Source organism: Mus musculus, chromosome 2, assembly GCF_000001635.26.
Source record: "Mus musculus strain C57BL/6J chromosome 2, GRCm38.p6 C57BL/6J".
Classification (NCBI taxonomy): Eukaryota; Metazoa; Chordata; class Mammalia; order Rodentia; family Muridae; genus Mus; species Mus musculus.
In genome coordinates this window covers 66,927,825-66,943,654 of record NC_000068.7, presented here as the reverse complement: position 1 = coordinate 66,943,654, position 15,830 = coordinate 66,927,825, and the positions used below count along the sequence as shown (strand labels likewise).

Below are 15,830 nucleotides of genomic sequence, written 5' to 3'. Positions count from 1 at the left end.
CTATGGGTACAAGTTTATCAAATTGATAATTTAAAACATGGGTGTATTTAAAATAATTTATTGTATAGTGAGTATAGTAATAGGAGCCAAAATAGCAAAGATTATACAAAACAGGCCTAATCCAAATCCTGTAATTGTTGTAAAGCAAAATAAATCTATTATAAAGCAAATGAAGTGGTGATATCCATCTTTCTTTAAAATAGCCCAGAAATTTATTTGATGTTTGCTTGAATACATTTTATATAGAAAGATTGGGATTGTTTGTGTTTGGAGCCCCTGGTAAATCTCTGAACCATAAGGGTGCCATTCTAGAGACATGAGAAATGAAAACTGTAAGCCCAGTATTAGGACTGCTGTTTAAGATTTGTCTCTGGTCAAATCAAGCCACTCCCTTAAAAAAATGCTTGAGGTGTTAGAGTCACTATGTGAAAATAGCTGACATGAAGGAGGGTATTTAGATTCTGGCTTATTGAATATTTAAATACTTGAAAATAAAAATATTCAACTTTGAAGTTTTCAATACTGGAGAACTTTCAAGTCTAGGATTTACAGCTAGGAAGGGCTGCTTCGTACTCCTTAAATTGGACTGTTTTCCAAAACGTTAATCTTCAGCTTTGGCTTCCATTTCTTCTGCATTGTTGTCTCCATCCACTTCTGCATCTTCTCTCTCAAGCCATTCTAGCTGTCTTGCAAGTTCAGTCTCATCTGTATCTGTGACCACTTTGGGCTCCATCTGAACATTGAAAACTCCCCTCTTCTCCTAGATCTTCTCTTTGATGACTGCCATAGCCTGATTGAGGACAGAGAGGCCTTCTGTCTTCTCTAGGGTCGTTGTTGTCATCACATACCTGTGTGGAACTATTAGATTAATCTTGATGGGCATGGTTTCTGTAGAACAATTCAAACCTGCCCTCGGGGCTTCTTTTACAGCATCAATGCCTTCATAACCATAGCAAGCTACTTCAATATCTGTTTGAATTTTGACTACTTGTGGGGTCAAATGCCTATTGATATTGTTAATGAGTACTTCTCTTTCATCTTCATTCAAATCTAAACTATCCAAGATAGATGGGTCTGAGACTGCATGCTTAAAGGCGGTGATATGTATCTAAAAAGACCATAGTATAACAAAAGAGAAATGGAACTCACTGCATCAGGGACAAGGCAAGACTGTGAGGCACTGTGCTATTTTTTTTTTTTATCATCTTACATACAAGTGCTCACAGGGGATGTTTCTTCTTGACACTGATGCTTAAGTATCTTCTTATAAAAAGTAAATGAAACATAAACCTAATTAAACATCAATTATACACCTTTCAATTTGCAAGACACAAAACACATTTCTCTGTCTTTAATATCTCTAGTGCTTATCTGCTGATCTTACTGAAGTACAAAATGATTGGATAAGTTGTGAGAGAGATTTTTATTACTTCTACCAAGCTCCCTAGTCATTAAGTCATTTTTTTCTCTTAGATTCTTGAACAGGAGAGGTCTTGAGGATGACTGTTTGTATGTTAAAGTCCATGTTGATCAGAGCCTGAAGTATTGTTGCTATGTTCTATTAATAATTCCATTTTACAGATTAGAAGTTGAGACTCACATAACTTAAATAAGCTGATCAATACAAGATTTGAATGCAGAGATGTGACTCTAAGAAGACAGGTAATAACTAAGGGATCCAAGTGGGAGTTTTACAAACCTAAACTACATTCTTCACTTCCATTGCCCTACTGGAGCAGCTTGATGTCTCTGCTGTGAAGAATGAATTTTTTTTAAATTATTGATGCATGAGTGGTGCTGACCACAAGGAAAAATAGTATGCATTGAGACTTGTTCATCTGATCAGGAAGGATAAGCACATATCCACTAGATTCTCTAACTAGAATAGCACCTCTTGGAGGGAAAAATATATAGCAAAGTATTTACAGAATTTTCACTATTAATCACTAGATTGACTTCAGAGTATATATTATTAGAATTCATGAAAGTTTACCCTGAGTGTTTTCAGGGCTAGTGGACTAAGAAGAACATGCAAACTCAATCTTTAAAGTGATGGAATATGGCACATATGTATCTTTCAAGTATGTTGCCTAAAGTATATATTACAGTATATTTTTTGTGTATATATGTGTATTTATATTCGTGTATATGACAGTTCCATCTGTGTGGAAGCCTAAGATTCACATGTGGAATATTCCAATTAAAAGATTACCATCTGCACCCAGGAGCTAAGGCTGTTCCACAGCCTGCTACACACAATCCCCGCCAGAAGACAGCTGGTCACCCCGGAGTGCTGACACAGACTTACAGGCCTACAGGAGGGACAAGCTCCAGCCAGAGACAGAAAGACCAACTAACGCCAGATATAACCAGATGGCAAAAGGCAAGCACAAAAACCTTACGAACAGAAACCAAGGCTACTTGGCATCATCAGAATCCAGTTCTCCCACAACAGCAAGTCCTGGATACCCCAACAGACTGGAAAAATCACATCTTATGATGCTGATGGAGGACTTTAAGAAGGACATAAATAATTCCCTTAAGGAAATTCAGGAGAACACAGGTAAACAGTTAAAATCCCTTAAAGTGGAAATACAAAAATCCCTTAAAGAGCTACAGGAAAACACAACCAAACAGGTGAAGGAATTAAAACAAACAAACAAACAAACATCCAGGATCTAAAAAATTGAAGTTGAAACTATAAAGATATTACAAAGGGAGTTAGAAAACCCAGGAAAGAGATCAGGAGTCATAGATGCAAGCATCACCAACAGAGTACAAGAGATGGAAGAGAGAATCTCAGGTGCAGAAGATATCATAGAAAACATTAACACAACAGTCAAAGAAAATGCAAAATGCCAAAAGCCCCTAACCCAAAACATCCAGGAACTTTGCTAAAGAGTTACAACTTCTTAAAGAAAAACAGGAAAACACATCCAAACAGGTAGAAGTCCTTACAGAAAAACAGGAAAACACATCCAAAGAGGTGATGGAAATGAACAAAACCATATTAGACCTAAAAAAGGGAAGTAGACACAATAAAGAAAACCCAAAGTGAGGCAACGCTGGAGATAGAAACTCTAGGAAAGAAATCTGAAACCATAGATACGAGCATCAGCAACAGAATACAAGAGATGGAAGAGAGAATCTTAGGTGCAGAAGATTCCATAGAGAACATCCTCACAACAAGCAAAGAAAATGCAAAATGCAAAAAGATCCTAACTCAAAACATCCAGGAAATCCAGGACACAATGAGAAGACCAAACCTACGGATAATAGGAGTAGATGAGAATGAAGATTTTCAACTTAAAGGGCCAGCAAATATCTTCAACAAAATTATAGAAGACAACATCTCTAACCTAAAGAAACACATGCCCACGAACATAAAAGGAGCCTATAGAACTCCAAATAGACTCGACCAGGAAAAAAATTCCTCATGTCACATAATAATCAAAACACCAAATGCAGAAAACAGACTATTAAAAGCATTAAGGGTAAAAGTCAAGTAACATATAAAGGCAGACCTATCAGAATTATGCCAGACTTTTCACCAGATACTATAAAAGCCAGAAGATCCTGGGCACATGTCATACAGAACCTAGGAGAACACACAGGCTACTATACCCAACAAAACTCTCAATTACCATAGATGGAGAAAACAAGATATTCCATGACAAAAATAAATTTACATAATATCTTTCCACATATCTAGCCCTTCAAAGGATAATAAATGGAAAACTCCAATACAAGGAGGGTAATTACACCCTAGGAAAAAAAATCTTTTTTTTCTTTAACAGGCCAAAAAGATGTTACCCACATAAATATAACTCCACCTCTAACAACAAAGATAACAAGCAACAATCACTTTTCCTTAATATCAATGGACTCAACTCCCCAATAAGAAAATACAGACTAACAGATTGGATATGTAAACAGTTTGTTGCATACAGGAAACTCCCCTCAGTGACAAAGACAGAAACCTCCTCAAAATAAAAGGCTGGAAAACAACTTTCCAAGCAAATGATCCCAAGAAACAAGCTTGATTATCCATTATAATATTGAATAAAATTGACTTTCAACCTAAAGTTATCAAAAAAAAAAAAAAAAAGAAGAAAGATAAAGAAGAACACTTCATAATCATCAAAGGAAAAATTCTACCAAGAAGAATTCTCAATTCTGAAAATCTATGCTCCAAATGCAAGGGCACCCATATTCATAAAGAAACTTTACTAAGGCTCAAAGCACACATTGCACTGTACACAATAATAATGGAAGACTTCAACACCCCACTATCATTAATGGAAAGATCATGGGAAAAGAAACTAAACAGAAATACAGTGAAACTCACAGAAGTTATGAACCAAATGGATTTAACAGATAGCTATAGAACATTTTATCTGAAAAATAAAAGGATATGCCTTCTTCTCAGCATCTCATCGTACCTTCTCCAAAATTGACAATGTTGAGGCCACGAACAAGGCAGATACAAGAAGATTGAAATAATTCCATTCATCCTATCAGACCACCACGGAAAAAGGCTGGTCTTCAATAACAATAACAAGAATATAAAGCACACATACATGTGGAAGCTGAACAACACTCTACTCAATGATAAGTTGATCGATAAAGAAGTAAAGAAAGAAATTAAAGACTTTTTAGAATTTAATGAAAATGAAGCCACAGCATACTCAAACTTTTGGGACACAATGAAATAAGTACTAAGAAGAAATAACATAGCTCTGAGTGCCCCCAAAAGAAACTAGAAAGCATACACTAGCAGCTTGATAGCACATCTGAAAGCTCTAGAACAAAAAGAAGCAAATACACCCAAGAGGGGTAGATGGCAGGAAATAATCAAACTCAAGGCTGAAATCAACTGATTAGAAATAAAAAAAAAAATACAAAGAATCAAACAAATCAAATTTCTCAAAGCTGATACTTTGAGGAAATTAACAAAACAGATAAGCCCCTTAGCCAGACTAACAAGCGGGCACAGAAAAAGTACCTAAATTAACAAAATCAGAAATGAAAAGGAGACATAAAAACAGAAACTGAGGAAATCCAAAAAAATCATCAGATCCTACTACAAAAGCCTATACTCAACGAAACTGGAAAATCTGGATGAAATGGACAATTTTCTAGACACCAGTTACCAAAGTTAAGTCAGAATCAAATAAACTATCTAAACAGTCTCATAACCCCTAAAGAAACAGAAACAGTCATTAATAGTCTCCCATCCAAAAAAAGCCAGGACCAGATGGGTTTAGTGCAGAGCTCAGTCAGACCTTCAAAGATTGATGCAAAAATGCTCAATAAAATTCTTGCAAACTGAATCCAAGAACACATCAAACGATCATCCACCATGACCAAGTAGGCTTCATCCCAGGGATGCAAGGATGGTTCAATGTACAGAAATAGATCAACCTAATCTACTACATAAAGAAAATCACTTGATCATTGTCAAAAGAGCTAAAACCATATAGTGGAAAAAAGACAGCATCTTCAACAAATGGTGTTGGTTCAACTAGCAGTTAGCAGGTAGAAGAATGCAATCCATTCTTATCTGCTTGTACAAAGTTCAAGTCCAAGTGAATCAAGGAACTCCACATAAAACCAGAGAGTGAAACTTATAGAGGAGAAAGTGAGAAAGAGCCTCGAACATATGAGCACAGGGGAAAACTCCTGAAGAGAACACCAATGGCTTGTGCTCTAAGATCAAGAATTGACAAATGGGACCTCATAAAATTACAAAGCTTCTGTAAAGCAAAGGACACTGTCAATAGAACAAAAGGCAACCAATTCAGTGGGAAAAGATTTTTGCCAATCCTACATCCAATATAGGGCTAATATCCAATATAAACAAAGAACTCAAGAAATTAAATTCCAGAGAATCCTATTATGTGGTACAGAACTAAACAAAGAATTATCAACTGAGGAATATTGTATGTCCCAGAAGCACCTAAGGAAATGTTCAACATCCTTAGTCATCAGGCAAATGCAAATAAAAACAACCCTGAGATTCCACCTCACACCAGTCAGAATGGCTAAGATCAAAAACTCAGGTGACAACAGATGCTGGCAAGGATGTAGAGAAAGAGGAACACTCCTCCATTGTTGGTGGGATTGCAAGCTGGTACAACCACTCTGGAAAATAATTATATCAAAGCTGAGCCATATGTCAAAGATTTTCCTTGGAAGATTCAAAGAGAACATAAATGCGAGCTGAGAATAAAATATCCATTAAAACACTCAATCACCATGGATGGAGAAAACAAAGTATTCCATGATATAGTTAAAAAAACAACAACAACAACAAAAAAAACCCTTCAAATCCAACACTTCTACAGAACAAGCTAGAAAAAAAGTTTCCAACCCAAGGAGGTTAACTACATGCATTAAAATACAGGTAATAACACATCTCACACTAGCAAAACTAAAAGAAGGGAAACAATACATACATACATACATACATACATACATACATACATACATACATAGACACACATACATTCACCATCACCATCACCAACAAAATACCAGGAATTAGCAATCATTAGTTATTTTTTTTGATAGTTATGCTGAGGCTAGCTTTGCTATAATGGCATTTAATTCACAGGAATATTGTGTTGAAAATATCACTTGGTCATCAGTAATTCCTCAGAATCATTTGTAGTATTGTATTTAAAACCCAAAGTAGTTTTTTAAAATAATATTGCTAATATTACTAATAGGAAATTAATAATATTGTTAAAACTACTTTAAATCTCATGGAATAAATTGTTATAAGTGGAAATAACTTGTTTTAAGTGATGAGTTCCATGTGATGTGTTCTGTGTTGGAGCTGTCCTCATCCTGTTGTCCAGTCATCTCACTTTTCTTATTTTCCTCATTGCATTCATTTTATTTCCTTCACAACCATCTCCCGGGGTTTTGGTGTTGCCTTTCACCAACTGATCCCATTGAGCTGGAAGTGGAGTATTAGACCTATTTTAAAAAGCCTTGCTTGCTCTCTTGCTGACTCCTGCAGATACCCACACTGCTGCTGCTTTAACCTAAGTGTATCTTCCATGAGAGTCACAGATTAGATGGTGTTAATCCTAAGGAAAAAGCTGCTGGTATCAGTAAAAATGAAAAAATTATAATTTTAAAAGACTTATTTAAGAACAAATTGCTCAGGTGAGAATTCTTTGTTTAGCTCCGAGCCCCATCTCACACCAGTCAGAATGGCTAAGATAAAAAATTCAGGTGACAGCAGATGCTGGCAAGGATGTGGAGAAAGAGGAACACTCCTCCATTGTTGGTGGGATTGCAAGCTTGTATAACCACTCTGGAAATCAGTCTGGTGGTTCCTCAGAAAATTGGACATAGTACTACCGGAGGATCCAGCAATACCTCTCCTGGGCATGTATCCAGAAGATGTCCCAACTGGTAAGAAGGACACATGCTCCACTATGTTCATAGCAGCCTTATTTATAATAGCCAGAAGCTGGAAAGAACCCAGATGCCCCTAAACAGAGGAATGGATACAGAAAATGTGGTACATTTACACAATGGAGTAATACTCAGCTATTAAAAAGAATGAATTTATGAAATTCCTAGGCAAATGGTTGGACCTGGAGGGCATTATCCTGAGTGAGGCAACCCAATCACAAAAGAACTCAAATGATATGTACTCACTGATAAGTGGATAATAGCCCAGAAACTTAGAATACCCAAGATATAAGTTACAATTTGCAAAACACATGAAACTCAAGAAGAATGAAGACCAAAGTGTGGACACTTTGCCCCTTCTTAGAATTGGGAACAGAACACCCATGGAAGGAGTTACAGAGACAAAGTTTGGAGCTGAGACAAAAGGATGGACCAACTAGAGACTGCCATATCAAGGGATCCATCCCATAATCAGCCTCCAAATGCTGACACCATTGCATACACTAGCAAGATTTTGCTGAAAGGACCCTGACATAGCTATCTCTTGTGAGACTATGCTGGGGCCTAGCAAACACATAAGTGGATGCTCACAGTCAGCTAGTGGATGGATCACAGGGCTCCCAATGGAGGAGCTAGAGAAAATATCCAAGGAGCTAAAGGGATTTGCAACCCTATAGGTGGAACAACATTATGAACTAACCAGTACCCTGGAGCTCTTGACTCTAGCTGCATATGTATCAAAAGATGGCCTAGTCGGCCATCACTGGAAAGAGAGGCCCATTGGACTTGCAAACTTTATATGACCCAGTACAGGGGAATGCCAGGGCCAAAAAGTGGGAGTGGGTGGGTAGGGGAGTTGGGGGGAAGGTATGGGGGACTTTTGGGATATCATCAGAAATGTAAATGAGGAAAATATATAATTTAAAAAATAAAAAGAACAAATTGCTTCTTTATCAAAGATCAAGTGTCTGTAAGTGTGTGGTTTTATTTATGGGTCTTCAATTCTATTCCATTGGTCAACATGTCTGACTCTGTACCAATACCATGAAGATTTTATCACTATTGCTTTGCAGTAAAGGGATGTATTGAGGTCAGGAATGGTGATTACCCCAGCTGTTCTTTTATTGTTAAGAACTGTTTTCACTATTCTAGATTTTTTCCCTTTCCAGATGAATGTGAGAATTGCTCTTTCCATGTCTTTGAAGAATTGTGTTGGGGTTTTGATGAGGATTGCATTGAATCTATAGAATACCTTTCGTAGGATGGCCATTTTTACTGTGTTATTCTGCCAATCCATGACCATGGGACAACTCTCCATTTTCTGAGTTCTTTCTTGAGAGACTTGAAGTTATTGTCATACAGGACTTTCACTTGTTTCGTTAGTTACCTGAAGATATTTTTAATTATTTGTGGCTATTGTGAAGTCTGAGTCTCCAAAGAAACTGGAAATTTCCACTTCACAGAATAACAAAATCAACAAAATTAAAAAAAAAAAAAAAGAAGGATGTGACACCTAGAAATGCAAATAATTATTAGGTCATACTTTGAAATATGTACTACACAAAATTGGAAAAATCTAAAAAGTCATGGATTTCTTGATAGATACCCTTTACCAAGTTAAATCAAGGTCAGATAAAAATTGAAATATAATACCTGAAGAAATAGAAACAGTTATTAAAAGTTTCCCACCTACCCCTCCCCCCAAATTACCAGGTAAAGACAGTTTTAGAGCAGAATTCTATCAGATTTTCAAAGAAAAATTAATGTACATACACCTGAAATTATTCTACAGAATAGAAGAAGGAACATTGCCAAATTCATTTTCATGAGACCACAATCACACTGATACCCAAACCACACAACAATTTAGCAAACAAAAAGAATTATAGATCAATTTCCCATATGAACATGGTTGCAAAAATATTTACAAACGTATCCAAGAACACACCAAAAACATCATACTCCATGATCAAGAAACGTTCTCCCAGAGAGGCAAGGATGGCTGCACATACTGTCTTTGTCAATGAAGTCTACCATGTAGACATACTGAAATAAGAAACCAATGACACAAAACAAATTATCATCTCATTACATGCTGAAAGAGCTTTTGACAAAATCCCCCAAACCATTTATGATAAAAAGTTTTGGAGATATTAGGAATACAAGGGACATACATATAAATAACAATGCCATTTTACAGCAAGCATATAGCCAATATCAAATTAAATGGAGAGAAACACAAAAAAAATTCTACTAAAATCAGGATCAAGACAAAGCTGTACACTTTCTCCATATCTATTCAATATAGTGTTTGAATTCTTTGTGTGAGCAATGCGGCAAATGACAGAGATCAAGCAAGATACAAAATTTAAAGGAAGAAGTTAAAGTATTGTTACTCATAGATGATATGATAGTATGCATATGCAACCATTTGTACAAATGGTAAACACCTTCAGCCAAGTGGTTGGATATAGGATTAACTCTAAAGATTCAGTAGCCCTCCTATATATAAAAGACGAACATGCTGAAAAAGAAATCAGTGAAACAATACCCTTCACAATAGCCACAAACAACATGAAATATCTTGGAATAATCATAAATAAGCAAGGGAAAGTGTTTCATGATTAAAAATTCCAAGAACATGAAGAAAGAAATTGAAAACTATATCAGAATATTCAAATTTCTCTCTTGCTCATGGATTAGTAGAATTAACACAGTAAATATGGCCAGATTCAATGTAATCCCTACCAAAATTCTTTTAATATTAAAAACAAAATTCTTTTAAGACTCCTTAAAGGACAATACAAATTTCAAATGGAAAACAAACAAAAAAACCCAGGATAGCTAAAACTATCCTGAACAATGAAAGAACTTTGGGAGGTATCAGCATCCCTGGTTTCAAACTCTACTATAAATCTACATACAATTACACAGGATTGACATAAAAATATACAGGTTGAACAAGGGAATTCAATTGAAGACCTGATATCAATCCACATACCTATGAACAACTGATTTTTCCTAATGATACCAGAATACATTATGGAACAACAACAACAAAAAATCCCCAAGAAATGGTGCTGCTACAAATAGATCCAACTCTACACATAACTCAAACTGGTTTAAAGACCACAACATAAAGGAAGACACACTGAACCTGATAGGAAGAAAGTGGGAATAGCCTTGAATGCATTAATATAGAAGACAACCTCCTGAGTAGAATACCATTGGCACGGGCACTAAGATCAACAATTACTAAATGTGACCTCATGAAACTGGAAAGCTTCTTCTATAAGGGAAAGAACATAGTCAATAGGACAACACAGCAGCCTACTTAGTGGGGAGAGATTTTCATTAACTTCACATCTGATAGAGTGCTGATAGCCAAAAGATATAAAGAACTCAAGAAATAAGATATGAAGATAACAAGTGATCTAATTTTAAAAGTGAGGTCCTTATCTAAACCGATAATTCTCAATAGAGGAATCCCAAAAGGCTGAGAAACACTTAAAGAAATATATAGCATCTTAGCCATCAGGGAAATGCAAATAGAAATGAGTTTGAGATTCCATCTACACGTGACTTAATGGCTAAGATCAATAACACAAGTGGCAACTCATGTTATCAAGGATCTGGAGTAAGGGGAACACTCCTCCATTGACGGTGAAAGTGTAGACTTATACAGCCACTATGAAAACCAATATAGCAGTTCTTCAGAAAAATTGGAATAGATCTACCTCAAAATCCAGTTATACCACTCTTGGGCATATACCCAAAAGATATCCTAACACAAGTACACTTGCCTTAACTGTGTTCATAATGTATTTTTTCATAATAGTCAGGAACTGGAAACATATGGCTGTTTCTAAACCATAGAATGAACAGAGAATATTTGGTATATTTATTTAATGGTGTGTATTAGTTGAGTGTTTTAATAATTACAACATGAAATTTGCAGACAAATGGATCAAACTGGAAAGAGTCATGACAAGCGAGGCAACACAGACCTAGAAAAACAAACATGGACTCAGTTTTCAGTGGATATTAGCTGTTAAGTAACAGATAGACATGCATCAATCCACATCCCCAGAGAGGCTAAGTAACAAGAAATGGAAATGCATCTATCTCCCTGGAAGGGGAAATAGTACAGACTTTGTGGGTGGGCTGAGGAGAGATGGAAATGGGAACAGGAAGGATCAGGTGGAGGATGAAAGGATGGAGAGACAACTGGATGGGGAGAGATAACTAGAATTAAGGAGCATATAAAGGCAATGTGGAAACCTAGTTTAGTAGAAACTTTGTGGTGTCTGTGAGGGTTACCCTAGTAAGGACTCCTAATAATGGAGGATAAGGAGCCTGAACTGCACATCTTCTGTAGCCAGGAAAGGCTTCTAGTAGTGTAATTATGCAAGCAACCCATCAAAAAACTTTGATCAACAAGCTGTTCCACCTGCATGATATTCTGGGGCAATGCTGGCTCATAACTTGTAGAAGTGACCAACTGGTCTAATCTGAGGCCTATAGCACAGAAAGCAGCTCATAGCCAACACTGCCTACATGGTCAGGAACTGGAAGATGAATAGCCCAGAGACCTGGGGTAGAACCAAACACAATTGGGAAAAAATGTCAATGATATTATCCATAATATTATTCATAAATTAGTGTCTAGCCCAATCATCAGAGTGGCTTTCTCCAGGGGTTGATGGGAGCCAATTCAGACATTAGTCAAAGCTCGGGCAGGATTGATAAGTTAGCTCAGTGACTGAAAGCTCGACCTGGCAAGCCTGACAATCTTAGCTTTATCTTTGAGTCCCACATGTTGGAAGGAGAGAACTGTGTCCTGCACACTGTTCTCAGATCTCTATACACATGCCATTGTATGCAAATGCACAAACACAAGCAACCCCCCAACACACACAAATAATAAATACATAAATTGTAATAAAATTTTAAATAAAAGTGTATAGGCAACCTAGGTGTGAAGAATACCTAAAACACCAGCATTATCAAATGTGTGTGTGTGTGTGTGTGTGTGTGTGTGTGTGTGTGTGTATTTGTTTATTCTCCAGTTTGCCCTAAAGATATATCAGAATCTTCAGACTGGATAGTTGGTTTTGTTTCAAATGGTTCTTGAAGTTAATCTGGTGCACCATGTGTGATGACAGTCACACTTGTGAAAGATGGCTCCCTCTTTCGGGAGGGAGAGGGAGAGGGGGAAGGGGAAGGGATAGGAGGTTTTCAGAGGGGAAACGAAGAAAGGGGATAACATTTGAAATGTAAATAAAGAAAATATCTAATAAAACAAAACAAAACAAACAAAAAAGATGGCTCCTTCTTGTTGGCACATGTCCAGAGTGCCCATTGCATTAATGGACATATAGGCTCACAGACAGGTGGTCTAGAGTCAAAGAGCAGAGTCAGCTGGAGTGTCTCTCATTAACTTGGCCTTCTTCATCTACTTCACATGGAAATCACAGAACAGTAAAACCAGTTTCATGTAGGGAGTCCATTCACTCATTCTACCTTACAGTACTCCTATAAAACTCAATGTTGATTTTTACTTTGTGGAAGAAAGCATGCCACCTTCCTCCCATTTCATTTCCAAGATATGGTTATGATAGTTAATAATTGTAATTTGTGAAAACTGTATACATTTCTTTCTCATAATATAAAAAAATACAGAAACCACCACACTTACTCAAAATTGACAGCCTAGCTCCACCCATGTGTGTTCTGGTTGGTAGCTGTCATTCAAGGAATTGCCAAAGATATAGATTATATGATTTATATAATCCAAAAAAAGTTAATATTAATGGTAGGTTTTTTTGTTTGTTTTTTCTTTTGTTTTGTTTTGTCTTTATATTATTGACAGTATTTAGAAAAGAACAGCCTGTCTGTGCTGTATTAAGGATTTTAGTTACATTTATTTCTTTATGGTGGTGGTGGTGGTGTGTGTGTGTGTGTGTGTGTGTGTGTGTATGTGTGTGTCTGTGTGTCTGTGTGCATGTGTGTGTGTACACATGATCACAATTATGTGTACATTAGTGTGCACATCTGTGTGTGTGTGTCATGGTGCCTGTGTGGAGAAGAGAGTACAAACTGTAGGGGATGTTTTTCTTCTTTCATGTGGGTTTCAGGGATCTAAGTCAGGTTATCAGGCTTAACACCTGAGAAAAACTTGGCAGCGCCCTGTCTGTTTTTAATTCCCATGTTACATACCTTCTATTTAGTTATTAAAAGAGAAAGGAACAAAAGATAAACTACAAATACAAAACAGTTGTGTGCTTCCGGGACTCACTGTGTTAATTAGAATGCTCTCCATTGGTCTTCTGAAACATCAGATGGTGACAAATGGATCACTTCCCTGTCAGCAAGTACCAGGTAGTAAATGCCCTCTGCAGAAGTCTTAGCTTTAAATGAAGTCAACTATAATCATGTGTTTGCTGAAACTCATGCACCTGTAAATGTTATTAACTTTGCAACCTACTTGGCATATTTAGTCACTTAGTTTACAAACTAAGAAGAAAACACACTTTTTTGTTTTCGTTATATTTTGTTTTTGGTCACAGTCAAACACAGGGTCCTTAGCTCCAGGCTTCGGGTTTCATGACACATCTTTAGGTTTATTTGTGGTTATTTTCCTTAGGAGGCTGTCAGTTGCTCTCTCTGCACTTGCTTTCTTGATATTTCGAGAACAATGGCACTTCAAACCAAAGAACTATTTCAATAGCAACACATAATTAAAACAACACCCTAAAGATGTGCAGTACTACTGGAATCTGAAGATTTAGAAGTCACAAACAAAAATAGACTCCCTCGCAGCTTGAGGTTGCTAAAGAAAATTACCTGTTCTTTTGTAAAAATCTATCTAAATCAGTATTTCTAATAGTGAAGAAATGGGTGGCGGTAAGTGAGGTATGTGGGAGGAAGATCAGGTAATTATACAATACAAAATGACATTAGATTCTGAGATCAAGTGCAATCATCAACATTTATAAGAATCCTTCAAATAATTAATAATTTAATGTATAAATATGTGTCAAACCTCTTCTTTAATTCTCTTCACAGTTTAAATAAATTAAACTGCTTTATCAAGATGATCATATGTGGATAATAAAATGTGGCACTGCACAGGTCTCATCACCTTCAGTTTTATCTTGTGGCTGGTGGGGAAGGGTCAGGAGAATAGCAGCTATGCTGCTGAAAGATCAGCATGAAGAGAGGACAGGCACCGAAATGGGAAGGCCACGCAGTGTGGTGAAGCTTTTAATAAATTATGGAGCAAATGCAGTTAACCAAAGAGGATCTGAAGAACTAACACAGAAATCCAGGCAGCTGGTTGTGTACAGAAAAAGCAGCCATTCATACACAGGGTGGTTTACCATCCCTGTGAACCATGTTTACAGGTAAGCATTAGCAAGCTGATCCCTCCCCACTTGTAGTATGGCAAGTCAGTCAAATTGAAATTACAGAAAACAGAACTCTGGAAAGATTTGTGTGGACTCCTTGAAGGAGCCTAAAAGAAGTAAATCAAACACAGCCATTCCAACTTCCCAGAAGGAAAATATACTGGGAAGTGATTTTACTTTCTCAGCAAAAGCTGTCTAAGGCATGGAGATCTTTGGAAAAGGGCAGTTATCTGGCATGTGGAATGGTCAATCTCATCGACATTTATGGTCCATAACTTTTGTTTGGCTTTCTCTTTGGGAGGCTCTTTATAGAAACTGACATGAAAATCCACAGTACTTGGAATCCTGCCTTGATTTATGCCAACTTGCCTTTAATACATGAAAATCAGCTCACCTAGCTACACAGAACAATGGGCTCTATACTGTTCTGGGTGTGGCAGAGGGAAGATTTTGCCTCTCACACCAGCAGTGCATACTCTCACAATAGCTTTCTGCTCAGATTGGTTTTCAAAAGCAGCATTGTGGAGAAGATGGGAAGTAGTCATTGATCTATTAGACAGTCTCCAAATTCATCTGTATGGCTTGACACGTAAGAGATAGAGTCCTTAGGAAAATAATCCTGTGGACAGAACAGAACTTCTTTGTGCCCTGAGCTTTTAAGACAGCGTCTAGTTGCCATATTGTTCCACTTATAGCCACTCATGAGAGCAAAAGTTCCTCCATAGCCTCCAATTGAAAAAAACAAAAAAGTTTTTTTAATCCTAAACACAGCACATGATAAATGATTCTGTAATTTGCAAGAGATGTGTCTCTGGAGATTAAGTCAGGACAAGAACCCATCTCCCTTCTTAGTCCCTGTTCCTACAGCTGGGCCACAGAATTTTCTTCAAGAGCAAATTGAACAATCAGGTCTTAACTCTTGTGGATTAACTTGTAAGAAACAAAAGTATAATAAAAAGCTCAAGTCAATTCTTGACAAGCGCCTTGAAA

The 15,830-nt window shown here is 36.9% G+C and overlaps 1 pseudogene; it reads right to left on the bottom strand.

The window, feature by feature from the left end:
* Positions 1-601: 601 nt before the first annotated feature.
* On the bottom strand, positions 602-15,385 carry Gm13602 (annotated as a pseudogene).
* Between the last annotated feature and the right edge of the window lie 445 nt (positions 15,386-15,830).